Source organism: Sylvia atricapilla, chromosome Z, assembly GCF_009819655.1.
Source record: "Sylvia atricapilla isolate bSylAtr1 chromosome Z, bSylAtr1.pri, whole genome shotgun sequence".
Taxonomy (NCBI): domain Eukaryota; kingdom Metazoa; phylum Chordata; class Aves; order Passeriformes; family Sylviidae; genus Sylvia; species Sylvia atricapilla.
In genome coordinates, this window is record NC_089174.1 from 42,154,380 (window position 1) to 42,171,497 (window position 17,118).

A 17,118-nucleotide genomic window follows, 5' to 3' on the forward strand; every position below is an offset into this window, starting at 1 on the left:
TTGAAAACTAAGGGTTTTGTGTTGATTATTAGGAATCTTTTTCATTGCAGATTTCTTCCTGGCAGGCTACACTGATTCAGTAGATTACCCACCGCTAAAGAGAAGTCCTGGAAATCTTAGTCACAAAGGTTGTCCCTGATAATAAACCCTTTTGAAAAGATATATAAGTCAATGCTGATTAGCAACTCAGGGAGCAGCCTGGACAGAGATCACAGAATACAGCAATTGTAATAAAATTCTTCCCTGAATGCGCAATAAGAAAGTGAACAAGTTTTTACAGCTATCGAGAAAAACAGATGGGTATATCACTGCTCTGTAATTCTTATGGGGATAATGCTGAAGACATTGCTTTTATCGAGAAAATATTTTAGTGGCTGCCTGGAAGAGCCCTCATATAGTAGATCCCGACTTGGGGGAAAAAAAGACCAGAGTATTTTTTTCCTTTTAAGGTAGTAGAGTCAGTAAAGATAGCTAAATCCTGTAAAATTATCAGTGATACTCTGATGCTTAAGAAATGGAGGAAACAGCTAATACGAGAAATAAGAGCCCCCAGAACGATTAGTTTTTGTTGAAAGTCTGTCTAGCATGTCCAGGAGCATGTGCAGCAGGAGAAAGTGACTGCATAAAGACATGAGGACAGGGAAATGAAGGCTGATTGCTTTGTCTTTCTCCAAACAGGAACAGGAGGGAATAGGCTGAAGCGGAAGCACCAAAATGAGGGAGGTCTTCTAAGGTGGAGAGAAACAGAAAGAATGTCTTCCAAAGGAGGGCAGGATCTAAAGTCAGCAAGTTTAGACAATCACCAGGTAGTATTTCACTTGGTCATGTCATGGTATAAAGACGGAAATGGACCAAGAATGTAAAGGGATAGCTTAAGCACTGGAGCATCTGTGGAAAGGCATAATAGATTGTGAGTCCATTGAATCCCCTGGAAGTTTGTTGTTATCTTCACTAGTGGCTGCACAGACTCAGGCAACAACAAAGGTGTCAGGTTAAAGGCAGCAAGAGCATTAGTTAACAGGCAAATAGTGAGATAACTGTTCTTCATATAATGACAAAATGAGCAGAAGCAGGAACTGACTCATCCTGAAGCCAAGAACAGGACTGTGTCTCCAGAGCTAGCTGTCTACACCCAAGATCCAGCCGTGGATGCCTAAAGCCCTGAATGGCTAAAGCAGCTAAAAAATGTAGAGGTCAAACTGACTGGAAAAGTGCTGGAAATACTCAAAAAGTGCAGATATTTCAGTGGGACAAAATGCAACAGCTGGCAGAACTCATAAGCTGCCTGATTTTTTATGTACAACAAGAGTGCCAAGCAAACCCCAATCTGGGCAATCAAGTTAGAGGAAAACAAACTGGACTCTATAGAGCAGACTGAAGGTCTCTTAAGTGTGGAATGCAACTGGCAGTTCTAAGCAGCTCTGGAAAAAAATGGGTTTGAATAGAAATCCTTCATTCTGCATTATGGGTTTTTTTCTTGATGCTTGAGGAAACTCAAGATTTGAAGAAATACCCCTAAAGTTCACTTTCTGACCATATTTCTCTAGGTGTATTAAGAAAAGAGAAGCAAAACCTCAGTCCTTTCTCTGTAAAAAAGAAATATAAAGGAGGTGTTTCTTGCCTCCTGCAAAGCAAATCCTTGCTTGTAAGCATGGATGCAGAAAAGCTCAGTTATGTGGAGTAGTCATGAGCTCAGTAGAGGCAAGGAGATGGGAGGAGGATATGGTTTTGACAAGCAAGAAAGGGGGACTCTTTCTTTGAGGGCACTGTAGCTTTGGCTAGACAAGAGGCCTTTATTCTCCCTTCTCTTAAACATGGGTGTCAGTTGCACAGAGATGGTGCAGAGTCCTTTAGTGGAGGTATTCAGAATCTGGAGACATTTCTCAATGACAGGCTTGAGGGGACCTGGCTGGGGGCAAGTGAGGTTGGACTAGATGATATCCAGCAGGGCCTTCCAACCCAACTCATTCTGCAATTGTGTGAGATGCTGTCAGAAGGTCTGAGGCACTCTTCTGGCCCCAAGAGGGATATAGTGTGAGCTGGGGAAGCTGATGGAGAGCCTAAAAACACGGCTTTGCTTGTGTGGAGGCCACAAGGCTCATGGGCCTGTGTATTGCAGTGAGGCTAGGTAAAAACCTTCCAGGACCTGAGGATGGCTTGCTCTGAGTGTAACTTTTAAGACCAGAGGTGAGGGACAACACACTTTCCCTCATGGCCTCTGGTCATGCTGGCACTGAAGCAAGCAGTACAGTCACAGACTACTTCCATCCTGTCTTTCCTTCTGGTTCACAGGCTGATTTTGAACGCATGATGGTGCATTTTCTTCCCTGCTGGAATGTCATTATCTAGCGAAGGAAAAACATCACTTCCTGAAACTTATCCCCTTGCCACTAAGATTTGCATTGAATGTTGTTGTCTGCAGCTCAAAAGCTGTGGGTGAAAGAAGTTTTGTTAATCAGGGACTAACTTCACCTCCATTTAAATCTACAGCCAGCCCATGCAGTCAAAATCCCAGGTGCATATATCCACTGACTTAATTGGGCTACTCAAATCTATATAGAAGGCTGAAACTTTTGTTGTAACGAACTCAGTTTTTATTCAGGAAAAAGTTGCATTGAATTCCATAACAATTGGTGAACGATCTTAAACAGGCAAACATACATTTATTTATGTATGTATGTATGTATGTATGTATGTATGTATTTATTTATTTATTTATTTAAAGTTTAAGAAACTAAAGTAATTCAGCTGATGTGTCATAACATTTGGCTGACCTCAAGGCAGTTTTGGTAATTGACCATTTTAACTTACATCTTAGGAGGTTAATTTGGTGAAATTTTTATCTTGGATGATCTATGAAGATTCACCCATCAGTACCTAAACTGAGGTTGGATAAAAACATATCACATTCTTTTATTCGACTTTCTTTGCATTTGATCATGTTCTATGTCTCATAGGCTTAATTTCTGTTTTGTGATGCATTTTTTCTTTTTTGTTCTATGCCCTGGGGATGTTATTAGCATATAAATTTATACAGGGAGATGAAGTGCAGAATTTTTGAAGGATTTCACACTGAACTTTTAACATTCTGCATAGCTATCCATTCAGTCCCGTGGCTGGCGCAGAAACCCTGGCCCACACAGGCCAGCCCATCCCCATATCCCTGTCTGGCCATGCATATGTAATGCACACTGAAATATTTCCACAGGAGTCCTATTTTGGGCTAATTTTTAGAAGACAGACAATTGCACAGAGGAAGGGTGAAACATTAAAAAGCATTTCATGCTGCATGCTATTAGGAAGTATACATCTGGAGAATCTGAGGAAAGCAAAAACTTCATACCGAATTAAAATTGCTACTTTATATAAACGTCCAGTATTTTAATTGGCAATTCTACATGTTTTCCTTGCTCCTCAAACTATAAGTTGGTCCATGGTTGGGAAAACCAGTTTATTTCTGTCACAGTCAAAGAATTTTTACCACAAAAGTATTTAGCTGCATGTATATTTTACATCTAAAAAGCAGTAATTTTGTTAACAGTGAACTTCACAGCACCCTAACTTTATACAGCTAACTGCAGATGTAATTTTACTCATATTAATGTTAAGTGTTTGTGACAAATTATAAGGTAATGCTTGTGATGATGGTCTTCTTAAAACACCATCAGTCATCTGGCAACTAACCCACATGAGAAATGGCTCTTAAATCACCCTTCTTAAACACAAGATAACACTAAGAAGTGTTTCTAGTAATTGTTTAAACTGTGTCTTGCTCATATCTGAGTGACAATGTATTTATATTTTATTTAAAGGACTTAGAACCATCTTATTAATGACTGCTGCCAGTTTGAAGCCTATGCTTATCTTGAAAGATGGAGAGGATCAGTACAAGCTGTTTTGTCCCTGACAGGCACTGGGACAAGCCTGTAATACTCTTTGATTGGGAGGCTGCAACTTCCCAGACTCACTTCTTCAGATGGCACAGATAAGCACTTCAAAGCTTCCCCACTGCAGGGCATAGCAGAAGATGTATTTAAACCTTCTGTTTCTTTGCAGGTGCAACAACTGAACAGCAACTCTTACCTACTTTCTTCTGTAAATAGGATGGGAAGAAAAGTGTATGTGGAAGGTTGCAGTAAATAGCATGTTGTCACTTGTACTCACTGGGCTGTACACCAGGCTGGAGTGACTAACACTCCCAATGCTAGGTAACATAAATGGAAGCTAGGATGTTCAGGGAGAGCCCAGGTTGCTATAAAGTAATAACAATGCAATTACTTCTTTCTAAAAGTTAGGAAGCTCTTTCCAAGAAGACCTTACAAAAAACAGTCACCATCCTATTACTCAGATATTTCAAATCAAGGGAAAGTAAACCAAGACAGAACAGATGCTTAAAATACAGAATAATCTTCAGTGTGTGTCCTAAGATAAGAGTGAGGAATCTTGAAGCTCTGTTTCTGCAACAAGAATGCCAAGTGAAAAATAGAGGTGAGCAAAGGTCTTTGAGAAGCAATTTTTTAAATGGAAGTATTGCTGATCTGCTGTCTTTTCTGCTTCTTGAATTTAGTCCAAACTAGATAATCTAGGGCTAAAAAGAACTTGGATTTCCAGATGAAATATCTTTAGAGCTGACAACTAAAGGTGTACTAGACTGCAGCTTTCTTTATTGCTGAAATCTGGCATAGAAACCTTTGGTTTATACCAAGACATTTCTTGGTGTGCTTGTCTAAGCCCACAGTCTTCTGTAGTATCCTGACATTAAGGAACATCAATCTTTCAGGGTTAACAATGGCGTGTTTTGCCTTGTAGAAGTTACAAGTACAAAGAAACAACTTCCTCCTCACTTCCTCCTGTGAGAACATGGCATGTTTTCCTATTTTCAGTTCCACTCCTTCATTCCACTACATAATGTCTTCTCCATGAACAGCAACTTACATGTCCTCTGACCTCTCAGAGGTCAGAGTGCAGCTGGTTCAGCTAACGATCTCTTTGCAGGTCTGCAGCCCTCCCTTCCAACGAGCCTTGGACCCTACTGTGGGCTGCTTGTTCAAAGCCAATGTAATGAGGGAATGACTTGAAGGAGAGGACTAGCTTTCGGGAAAAGATGAAGGATCAGGTCTTATCTGAAAGTGCATGTCATGTGAACTGCACATTGGGCAAAACTGGCAGGCCTTTAGTATTGGAAGCTGCAAGGAAAGGGGCGATGGGCTCTTCTGTGCCAATTACAGCTGCTGTCAGCCTGTTTGAAAGTGTTGAAAACAAATCACTGCATGCCAAAACCTCAGCTGGGTGAAAGCAGCCCATGACATTTCTGCTCAAACATATTCAAGAAAAGAGCAGCTTCTAGGACAGGAGACACTGGAGAAAATGTGAAGATATCTGTGAGATGGAGGAATTGGAGGAGACACATGGAAGGAAGAGACATAGTCTTGGAAGGAGTCACTCCATGCCAAAGAAGGGACACCCTGTAGGAACTATGGCACACTGGAGGACTCACTCCAGTGAAAAAGTGGAATAGTAAGGCAAGAAGCAGTGGAGGAAAATGAGTAAGAAGCAAGCAACAGAACAAAGAACCATTACACACTGACCCAAACTGTCCACATTGCCCAGTGCCTCACAGAAGGAATTGGGTCAAACAGACTGGTCATTATTGAAAGAAAGGGGGAAGAGAGGTGCTTGGGAAGGAAGGATAGAGGTCTTTCCCTAAGTGTTTCTATCTGCCTTTTTCCTCTCTGTATTAAATTAATACAGGAAGTCCCATGTGAGACTGCTTTATCTGCAAAGACCTATCATACCTTCCACAAGAGACAGAAGCCAGAATATTTGCTGTGCATGACAGAGTTGGGAGGTACAAACGTCTTTGAGAAATCTATAGGAGTCACATGTGCTCATCTGCCTCGAGATCTCAAACCACTCTAAGAATATAAAAATATTCTTAGAAACTATTTGCAGTGTGGCTATTGACTTTGTACAGCCTACTCATTGTATCTAACTGTGCCTCTTTTCCCTGCCATCCTTGTACTATTTGCCAGTGCTTGTCCCTCAGTGACCTTATGTCACTGCCATGCCACAAGGAGAAGCAAAACTGCAGAAATGATATCCAGTGGTGCACAAGGATTTCCCACCATCCTACAGGTATTTTAACAGAACAATAGAAATCAAATGCTCCATTCACTTCTCATGAACAACTGTATATTAGCTGTCTTACTGGAAAATGTTGTTCAAATGTTTTAACCGTTGGTACTAGTTTCTAGGACTTAAAAAGCCAGCGTTCTGATGACTTTGCAAAAACTCACACTTTCCTTAGAGGAACCTAGGTTTAAATAGACATCAGCAGCAGAGCAATTGTCAGCTCTTCAGTGTTGACATAGCTCTGTTTCCACTGAAGTTAAATCACTAATTCTTTAAAAAATTCTCTCCAATATAACCTCTTCTTCAATCTCCTTTTTATGTGGGATGAGGCATAATGCTTTGTTGATGGTAAACTAAATGTGCTTTTACTCCCTGTGTTCTGACTAACCATCCAGAAATTCTTTGTTTTAGAATTTAAAATTACAATCCAGCAATATTTGGAAACGTGCAAAATGCAAAGCTCTAGCATATGGTGAAAAACACACAGCTGCATTTATACACTAAATAAAGACCTTGTTTTTATTTCAGTTTTACCACCAGATTAAGGTACAAACAATGAATCCGTTGAAGTCAGTGACATTATGTAGCAGTTACCCTGGGGAAACCATGGCCCAAATCCGGAACTTCTTTATTTTGTCCACCCCTTAGCCCACTTCTGAGATGTTGACACACAGGTACTAAGGGAAGGAGCTAGGGTCACTGTGAAAATGAATGTGTAATCTTTTACTCAGTGTAGAAGGAGCTGCATTATTAATTTGAATATTCACTGCTACCTATGATACTCCAGTGCATGATGTCAGATTACAATCTGCCTGAGCTCTCTGGAATTTGCTTTCAGGTGTTTGTATTTCTGTGCCACTTGAAAAAATAACATGGTGGTAGTCTGAGCATGGAAATAAAAGCCAGGAAACTCGTAAGATACGGTTCCCTCAGTAACCATGTGTCATCCAGATTGCTCTCTATAAGGCTAAGCATTAATAGCATGAATGATAACATCAACCACTTCACTGCAAAAGAGAAATGGCAGTGCATTATGTCTGTAGAGGGAACCATAATTTAGAGTTGCCTGCCTTTCGTGCATTACTTGTTTTCATTCATGGAGCATTTTATGCCTTGAAAACGCACTGTTATACTTTCACAAGCTGCACTGCATGATTTTACAGGACTCCTGACATGTAGCAAGCAAAAAAACTTTGCATGACTGGTTTCTAGGGGAGGACCCCATGTTGGAGGACACCTTCAGCCATCAGACAATATTACTAAGACCAGGCCATTTCTCTGTTAGATAAAACACTCAAAAAATCATTCATAGATTTTGTATTTGGAGCAAGTCAGCTCACTGTGAACTGTTAAAAATAAATTGAGATATGTGTTTTTAAAGTTTGTGAATAGCTGTAAATTTTTCCATAAACTGACACAACTGAACTGATCCTTATTTGTGGCTCTGTCCAAGTGTTACCTTTCACAGTTCCTCGCCTTTTTACTGCCATAAATGATACGGAATACAGAACGCCTGGTCCCGTTGAAGCTGTTTATTACTGATTGATTCCTTTCAGGCCAACACTCTTGGTACACCCGGTATCTCTGCAGCCGTACAGCTGAGGAGGGATCTATGCCCAGTTTACACCAGCTCAGCTCAGGAGATGCGGGGAGCGGTGCAGGCCTGGAGACGTGGGCGGCTGGAGCACACTCACCTCGCAGGTAACTCCGTACCCGGGTTTCTGCTCTTTCTTCCCACAGACCCCGGGAAGAAGAGCCGGCGCGGCAGGCAACGCGAGGGGCTGGGATGCTTGCCGACACACCTGGGAGCGCGGAGTGTCACAAAAAGCAGCGACTGCGGGTAGCCCGGGAAGCGCCGTCCCGCCGTGCGGGGCCGGGGCGGACACACTCATCCTCGCAGTTTGTTTTTGGCCGCACTGTGCACGCCTACAACACATCGCCGAGCCCTCCCCCACTCCCCCAACAGCAGTCGCTGCCTAGGGGAAAACAAAAAAATGAGGGGGGGGGGGGGCGTGCGTGCGGAGGACAGGAGAGGAGAAAAAGAAGAAAGGAAAGAGCAAAGAGAAAAGGCGACGGCGAGAAGACCCCGGAGGGAAGGGAAAAGCAGCGCGCTGGGCGGCCCCGGCCGTGGAAGGGGCGGGCTGGCCCGCCGGGGGCAGCTCCGCGCCGCCCTATAAGAAGGCGCTGCGGGGCGGGGGCGCCCGGTAGCGGCGGCGGGGCCGGTGTCGGGGACGGCGGCGGAGCCGGAGGGGATTGCGGCGCGGAGCCGGCGGCGGCTCCCCTCGGGACCGGCGGCGGGCCGGGGAGGTAGGCGGGGGGGGCACGCATTGCCCGCAGCTGTCGGGGAGGCTCCGCACTCGTCCCCCCTCCGCCTGAAACGGGCGGCACAGAGCGAGAGGGAAGACGCAGATGGGTGGTGGTAGGAGTGTTCTGTTATTGTTTTGGGTTTTTGTTTGTTTTCTTATTGCTTTGGGGTTTTTATCTTCCGACGTGGTGCTACTCTCTGTGCCGAGCCTGTCGGCAGCGCGGCTCAGAGGATGGTTTACAGCGTAGCGGGGCATCGGAAAGGGGTAATAGTGTTTGTGTGTGTGAGGGGCGTGCTTTCTTGTGCTTATTTTTAAAAAAAACCAGTTATTTCATTTTAGCTTGTCCTGAGCGAGGCGACTTTGACTTGGCAGCGCTCGCGGAGGGTGGCTTACCTTACCGCTTCCTCTCCCAGCCCCGGTGGGTGCTAGAAGATAACGGGAGGGTTCTCTCATCCCCTTCACTCCTACGTGAATCCTGTAAAGTCGCGGGGGTGGGATAAGGGGAGGGCCTTGGGATGGGGAGGGAGAGTAAAAATAAAAAATATCGATGTGGCTGCCTTTTGATGGGCTGGAGGCTCAGATAGTTCTAAGCAGCAAATCGTGCTGCTGCGTGCCAGACTGTTGTGAAGTCTGGAGTGCTACACTGAAACCTATCGTCAGGCTGTTGTTACGAAAGACGAGCGCCACAGCAGCCCAGATGCTTAAAACATGCCTGGAAAGATGCTCGGATTCTAAATTAAAAATTCTTATTAAACCCCTTTTTTTCCCTAGTTTTAACCAGAAGTTCCCATTTTCCCAAAAGCTGTTGGGCTGGGCAGTTTTAAAGTCTATACAAAACCATACTTAAAGGATCAAAGTTGATTTGAAATGTGTTGGAATAGACCTCGTTTAAGCCAGAGGGGTATAAACATCTTCTAAATTAAAGCCTAAAATAGTTTAGCATTTTTGAAAATTGCTGCTACGAATTAATGCGTTAAAATAAATGTTCACCTTTGAAAATGAAATGGTCCTTGTACTGCAGAGACCAGCCATGTCTTGGGGATGTTCCATTAACAGATGGTCAAACCTGCTGTCGGAAAGGCTATTGTAATGGAGCAGTCTGGTTCAGTTCTGAAAGGGGGTCATGGTAGTAAACATTCAGTGGAAATGCTTTTTGTACTTGTAAAGGCACAGCTTGACTCCCAAACCAGTGGGAATGGCGACGTATAGTGATACTTTCCGGTCACTCACATCAGTGTGGGATTCTGTCATGACACAATAGGATATTAAGTTAAACGGGTGGTACCTGGGACTCTGCAGTATTTTACTGATGTAACAGATAAAAATGGTGTTGGTGGGTCGTCATTATCCACATTTGAATTTTAATTTAAGTAGGAGTGCGTTGTGTGACTCTGTCTGTATCTGATATGGGCAGGAACTCGATGCCTTTACTCATGACATGAAGCACCTTGTTTCTCATAATAATAATTTAGTAGAGCTGATTATGGTAAAAATTAGAAGTCAACCCTTAACAAAAAAAAAATGGGACTATAAGCTCGGTAGCAGGCCACACAAGTGTTGCATAGTAGAATCTGAGTTGAGCCTGTTAAGTTAAGACTATTTAGCATTAAATAATAAAATATCACCTTTTTTTTTGCTGATTGTTCTGAGGGGGTTACTTGCTGGGCCCTGGACTGCAAGCAATCACAATTTGCTGTAATTTGGCATTAGAGTATAATAATCCAGCGGCTAGCCCAAAAGCATTCACAGTACCTTTCCCCGATAGGTTGCTGCTGAAGGACATGTAGCAGTATGATAGTTATGTGACATAAAGACCTTGGGTGCAGCTATATGTAAGACTAGTGTTTCCAGGAGGCGTGGTAATCTTTTGGATGTTAGTTGCAAATTTCCTCTGAATAGAGCTACATAGCAGTGCAAACAGGTATATTGAAAGTTTCTTAATGGTCTCTTCAAGCACAGAGGCTGAGGCACATTTGTAAATCAGTCTGCCATAGGCAGCTGCTAGCTAACCGTTTTTGTCATGCTAAATTTTTTTCAAACTCAGACATTAACTCAGTGCTGCATTGGGGTGAATCAGAAACTTGATCTGGCAACAGATTTGGTGTAGATCATCATTTTGTATATAAAGAGTGGCTCCTGGTCAAGTGCTGAGCTACTGAAGGTGAAATGCCATTACCTTAAAAAAGGCCGGTACGCTTATTTTGGCCTTTGTTCCTTAGAGAAAAGGAGCAGCTTTTTGTCTAGAATTCCTTAGACTACTTCTCCCTCTCTATACAAGTGTAAATCAGTCTTCTGTGGTTCAGGAATAAGCCTTAGTGACTTAAACGAAGTGACAGCAGATCTTCTGTGTGGATTCTAGGTTGAAGCATTCTCACCTGTTAATCAAGTGTAATACTGGCATTTCAGAAAGGATGTCTTCCCTGGCCTACATCTCTGCAAGGCTCTTCTCTCATCAGTGAGTTCACCTGGCAGAGTTGGACTCACAAAGACGGAGCAGAAGGAGGATTGGTACTGAACTCATCTGTGTGGCCAAATACGATCTGCTCTGCTATTTTTCATGCATTGCACCATGCAGACACAGTATTTCTTAGGGTGTGGTTTCTTCAGAACTTTAATCCAGAGTAATTGAAGGTTGCTAATGAGCTAGTAATGGACCTGCTTATTTTCCCCTCGCCTGCCTGTTCTTTTCTCTCCCTGTGTGTTTCATCCTTTGTGCAGGCACTGAAGTTCATCAACCCAGGGTGAGTAATTGAAAACAAAATCTCTTTTTGCTTGGTGGTTTGTTTTTGGTTTGCTTGTTATTTTCACCCGAACATCCTGTGTTCAGAGTTTTTTCATGGCTTTGGGGCCAGCACAAAAATCGTGACAGAAGGGAGCAGAGAGGGACCCAAACTACTGCTTTGTTTGAGTAACCTTGAAGCAGGCACCCTCAGTGTTTATGTAGGTCTTCTATGCTGGACAACACACCATATCCTGAAATAAGTCCAGAGGCCATGGCTGACCAAACATCATCATGTTTCTCTTTTACTAGTTATTCTTGATGACTCCTGTGAGAGGAGCTAGAGCCAGGGATTTCTATGTTTAGTAGAACACGTCTAATATATATTTTCCTTGATTATATGGGGCTGCTGGGGACTCTGCCGGCTTTCTTCGGGTTTGGCATGGCAGAAATTCACTCTTAAGGGTATTTCATATTTATGCCAGCTAAGGATTTGAATTCTGAGTGCTTGGGACTTTTTTAGTGTAGTTGATGAGCATGCACATCTGCAGTTACTGATACTAAGAGTATAGATAAAAAAGACCATGGTTAGAGTCTGCTTCTAGTGTTTAGAAGATGATCACCACAGAAAAACCCCAAATTTAACATGTCTCATTCTGTTAGCTGCATGTCTTGCTTGTGTTGATTGCACAAAACTAATACAGATGTTTCAGCAGAAATACCATGGGTACATACAATGGAATACCTGAAGTACCCTGTTGCCTTTCTTTGATGCATGTGGCGGTAAAGCTAGTCCTGTTTTTGTTTAGCATTTTTGATTTGGGAAAAAAGTATTTTTTCTTGTTTCAAGGACTGAGAGAGAGTAGGATGAAGAACTGTTCATACAGCTTTCCTGACACAGCAGGCTAACACTGTAGGAAAAATGGGAGCATTCAGATCTTTATTTGTGGGTTATTAGCAGAAAAGCTGGATCATAGGTGATAAAAATGAGTGTCATTTTGAATGCCATTAGTATCCACATACAAGCTGACCTTTTTCCTCTTTGTTATTTTTCTGGAGGAGTGTTGCTTAGAGAGCTCTTGTCTAATGCAATGAGATTGGTTTGCCTTATTCTGACTTTGTCAGAGAATAATTTGAGTTGGACAGAAAAAGGAGAGCAAAGAGCCTTTCCAAGACCGTTCTGGCTTGGGCTAGATAGCAAGGTTATTCTCTGTGAAAGAACAAAGTTGAAGCCTTTTACCACACAGTTCACAGATCATTCTGGGGATCTGATTTCCTTGATAGCAAATAGCAGGCAGGGTTGTGTGGAAGACAGAGGTGGCCAAAGCCTGTTAGCATTCTACTTGCTTGACTTTCTGAAACAACTCGCAATTTTACTAGCCTGTTTGCAAATGAGTGGTTGCTCCTAGGAGCAAGCAAGCAAGTCATGCAGCTAATATTCATTAGCACAGTACTTGTTAGGTTAGTAAAGGTCAAAATTAAACCATGTGGAAGGTCTCTGAGCAGCAGTTTTGGTTATGTAGGTGACAAGAGCAAGATTAGGGACAAGGAAAACTTGGTTCCCAGCCCCTCTGCCCTTCTTGTGATGAGATGACTGTTTCCACTTACCTCCTCTCACCATTGTTCTAGCAATGGCATGACCGAAGTTTATATTCTTCATGATAGAAGTAAAAGTGTGTTTTTTCTCATATTCCTCAGGTAATGCATCTTTTTCTTAAACACTTCAGGCCGTGTTGCTAGTGCCAGCAACCTGGGTTTTTGTGTCCAGTGTTTTTAGAGATATGCCTGTTTTTACAGTCGAGTTTTTGTGCCTTAAAAAGAAACAAGCAAGTTATCATAAATGTTCTCTGAGAGCTGTATTCATGACAAATATATTGATTTTCTGGGGATCTACTGGTGGCTTTTTTCTCTTCCTGTTATTTTAATTATGTTCCTGCAACAAGTTTGGCTGTTACTGCCAATAAAAAAAAGTTAGGGCCAAACTTGAATGGTTTAAACAACCCCAGAACACTCATCCAAGCAAAACAGCACTGAGCTTTTCTGAATGCAGATCCACGGATATTTCTTTGTGGTACTAATACAGGAGCCAAAGTTCAAAATCTACTCTTCCTCTGAATGCAGTGTTCTTATTTAATAATTTTTATCTAATAAACCGAATGAATGGAACCTGTATTTGTATTTTTATTTGGACAATAGGAAAAAGTGCTTTTTATTTAATTTATTTGTTCTAAGGTATTTTAGCTGCTTTAATTATTCTTTACCCTATTAAGTCAGAGTGGCAGTTCTTCCTGCTTTGTTTCCCATCTCTCTCAAACCTGTATTTAAATATCCATCCTAATGTAAGCTGCAAGTCTTTCTACTGTGTTTAAAGAGAGCTGGACTCACTTCCTTCTTTCAGCACTCACATGTCCACCATCAGTTTTCATATTTCTACAGATTTTATTTTTCCCAGATATTTTTATTTTTATTCTCCTGATTGCCTGCCATGGGCTCCCAGAACTGCATTCCCCGTTCTTGTGACATACTCGTAATATTCATATCTCTACATCTATTTTCCCAGTTATGTTCATAAATAAAACCAGATATAATTGTAAAAAGGGCGTTTGTTGTGGTGTGCTTTGGCTTCCATGGAACTTTCTCAACACCATTAAGGATAGTCTAAACTTCATGTAAAAAAAATGTTTGTTTTGGATCGTATAGCCATAAAAAACTTGCAAAAATTCTTTTTGCTCACCTCGCTCTCTTGTAAGCTTATTGCTTTTCCCAGTTCATTCTACTTCTGCACTTGCCTGCTCTTTGGAGTCATTTGGTTGAAATTTAGTTGATCACTGCTCTTAAACTCTGTGCTTAGTCCCTTGAAGCTTTAGGAGCAGACTAATGGGGTTCCATCCTGAAAATACTTCTGAATCATGAGGTGTAGCTTAGGACTTGAATAAATTCAGTTATTCTTCTTTCCTGGATATGTCTGTGCATGATGTTAAATTAGGCATACATTAGCTTATTTTGCATGGCTGTAACTGCTGTGCTCACCCTAAGGATTGAAGCTTCAGTGGCGGGGATGCAGGTGGAGCTGAGGAATAGAAAGTGTGAGTAACAACTGTTTGCTATGTGGATCAGGCAAAATGGGAAGATTGACACAAGGCTTTCTGGCAGTGCTCCGAGCTAACTGCCCTGTGCCACACCTGACTCAGCAGGTACGAGGGCTGTCTTATCATGTGTTCCCAGCTATTTTCATATTCTTCTATGAATAACTTAAAGAGATAAGTGGTTACTGAAGTCTGTATGGGTTGCCAAGATTGATCAGAAACTTATTCCTCTTCATAGCTGACACTGATTTCAAAAGTACTCGGGCATCTCTTTATCGCTTTAGTGGGTTACCATCTTCTGTATCAGCACAGTTGGATGGTAGCCATGTGGGAGCTGAGATCTTGTTGTGGGCTTTACAGACTCCCAACTCTGCTTAAGCTGACAATGGCTGCTAAATACTGACTTCGCCAGTTTATTGGTTTCTTTCGTCAATGTAATTTCCTTTCATTGTGCTAGAGGCTTTTTCTTGGCTGATGTTTTCTGCATATTTCAGGGATATTGTTTCATTTGCTGTTGTTATAGCTGTGCCACAGATATTGGTGCAGTTGTGTAGATAGCAAGCTTAACAGAGAGCTTATTCTTCATGCCTCTGAATCTGAAAGGCACCACTGTGATGTTCTCTACACTATAAGTCATGTTGTCTTCTGCTCTGTTACTGAAAACATGTGCTGGTTTGTGGCATGATGTTCCCAGATGGTGAAGATGGAGAGGAGAATAACACTACCGTTTCTTTTGATGTTACAGGACAGGCATACACTCAAACTGCAATTTAATCTTGTACAGAGCACTGTTGGTGTCCTCATCTTGTCCCAAGGTAAACAGCAAGTTCCAAAAGCAAGATGTGGAAGTCACTCTCCCTATGAATGTGATGACAAATGCACAAGGCTTCCTAACTTTGTTCAGTAGAAGATAGAAATATGTCTGATGCATCAGTGACTCTGCAGTAGGATCATGGAGTACCTGTCAATGTTGCACTTCTTAAAACCACGTATCTGGCTGGTTAGTGTAAATGATTCAGTGACCTGGATGTCCTGTGGAAGGGATGGTGGTTGAAAGTGTTTCTGTCCTAACATTGTTTGAATGTGTGGATTTCTTTTGGAAGAAGCTGCTGTCTTGGAGAGGCTGTTCTCCCGTTTATGGTTGCTGAAAGGCACCTTTTGCATTGTGAAATTCTTTACCCATTTTTCCTAGTTGTATTGTCCTTAAACAGGATGTGTCAAAAGCTGGAAAAAGTGACTGGGACTTTGTAGCACAACTTTTTGTAAACAGGGGGCTGTCGATACTATACTTGCTCAGAGATCAAAGCTTAATGGCATGAATTGAGCTCAAATGTTGCAATTATTATTTTAGCAGGATGTTCTATTATTTCTACATTCCACTAGAGAAGAGCCATTCTTTGAGAGCCAAAAAAAAAACCCTGCTAATATGGACTATGGATTTTTGGACATTGGCCGTGATAAAGCAAATCACATTTTGTGTTTGTTTTGCCAAAGAATGGACTAGATTCTTGCCTTTTTTTTCTTCCATGGGGAAAGTAGGGGACACTCAGTAACGTTGGAAGTTGAAATGCTTCACGTATTTCACAACCTTCTAGTGGAAGCTATTTTTTTTTTTTTTTTTGTAAAATAGATGACTGCATTTCATCTTGCGTATTGTACTTGACACTTAAGCAATCCTCTTGCCTAAGTGCATGCCACAATCTCTTGCATGTGTGTTCCTTAGGGTAAGTCCAGCTATGGTGCATGCAGACTTGACGTCTTCCATTGCATTGGAGTTCATCAGTGAGCTTGTTTTCATCAATGAGCCTTTTATAAGCATGCTGGGAGTAATGAGAATTGGTTGTTGTCATTCTGTCATATCTGGCAGATACTTCTGACCTGTGACAGGTTTTTCAAAATTACTTGGCATGCTGTGTCACAAGAGAAGGTTGTAAAGCAGCAGCCATTTTTGAAAATGCACATCTGTGTAACTGTTATAAGGAGACACTGAGGACTTTGAAAAATGGAGTTCAGTCTTTATTATGGAGCAGTTTCTAAGGTAGTGTTTTCCTGTGTAAGGAACTGTCCCACGTGGTTTTTTTCTGCTTGGGAAGGATGGGCCCACAAGTGTCTCAGAAATATCTCCTAGGAGTTTGCTTTGACAGGAGAGGCAAGTTAGATACTCTGAAGAGTTTAGGGTCAGGAATGTCAGTGCTCATGGTATTAATTTTGGGCCTGGTCTTTCAAAATGATCATCTGCTCATCTGTTCATAGTGGAACATTCAGAAGCGCTCAGCACATAATATACTGAAATACTTATGAAATACCCATTTGCTCAGTTTTCATGCCAAGGCTAAATAACTTCAGAAGCCCCTTGCCATTGTACTTAAAGTGTTGGGAAGCCAGGTTTCTGCTCCTAACATGAGTTTATGTTAAGTCTGGATTGTGTCAGAGCAAGATCCAGGCTTGCTTCTCTGTGTAGTGCCTAGTGCAGCAAGTAGAACCTAATACTGCTTGTTGTTTTCATAGCAGCAGTTTAAGCAGGTTGTAAATAAATCTTTTCTTGTTGGCCTGTGCTGAAAGTCCTTTTCCATTGATTGCCTCCAATATTCCGTGAGGTTGGAACTCCCTTAAATAACAGTATGAGATTATTTATTTGGTATTTTGTAGCTGTATACCTTAAAGGTCCTGTAGATGAGTAAAAGGCTATGTGTCTTTGACCAGAGGTGGCAGGTTGCTGGAGGTATTTCATGAGACTGTTTCATCAGCTTCCTGATATTTTGGCACTATCCTTTAAATGTTGGTTTTACAAAATTTTACACTCTTCTGAAGGAGGGAAAACGAGTTCAACTGGATGGCCATGTTGAAAGTAATTTACTAGTTGCCTTCAGTATTA

At 42.0% G+C, this 17,118-nt stretch overlaps 1 protein-coding gene across 3 annotated transcripts in view; it reads left to right on the forward strand.

Annotated features, from left to right (window-relative positions):
* The first annotated feature begins 8,136 nt into the window (after positions 1–8,136).
* ABCA1 (ATP binding cassette subfamily A member 1) overlaps positions 8,137–17,118 on the forward strand; it is a 92,937-nt gene continuing 83,955 nt past the window's right edge. For 2 of the 3 annotated variants that reach the window (XM_066338737.1, XM_066338739.1), the window contains exon 1: positions 8,137–8,439. The gene's annotated coding sequence lies outside the window, so the exon portion shown is untranslated. Of the gene's footprint in view, positions 8,440–8,777; positions 8,857–17,118 lie in introns of all 3 variants that reach the window. The other variant, XM_066338738.1, reaches the window with a different exon arrangement.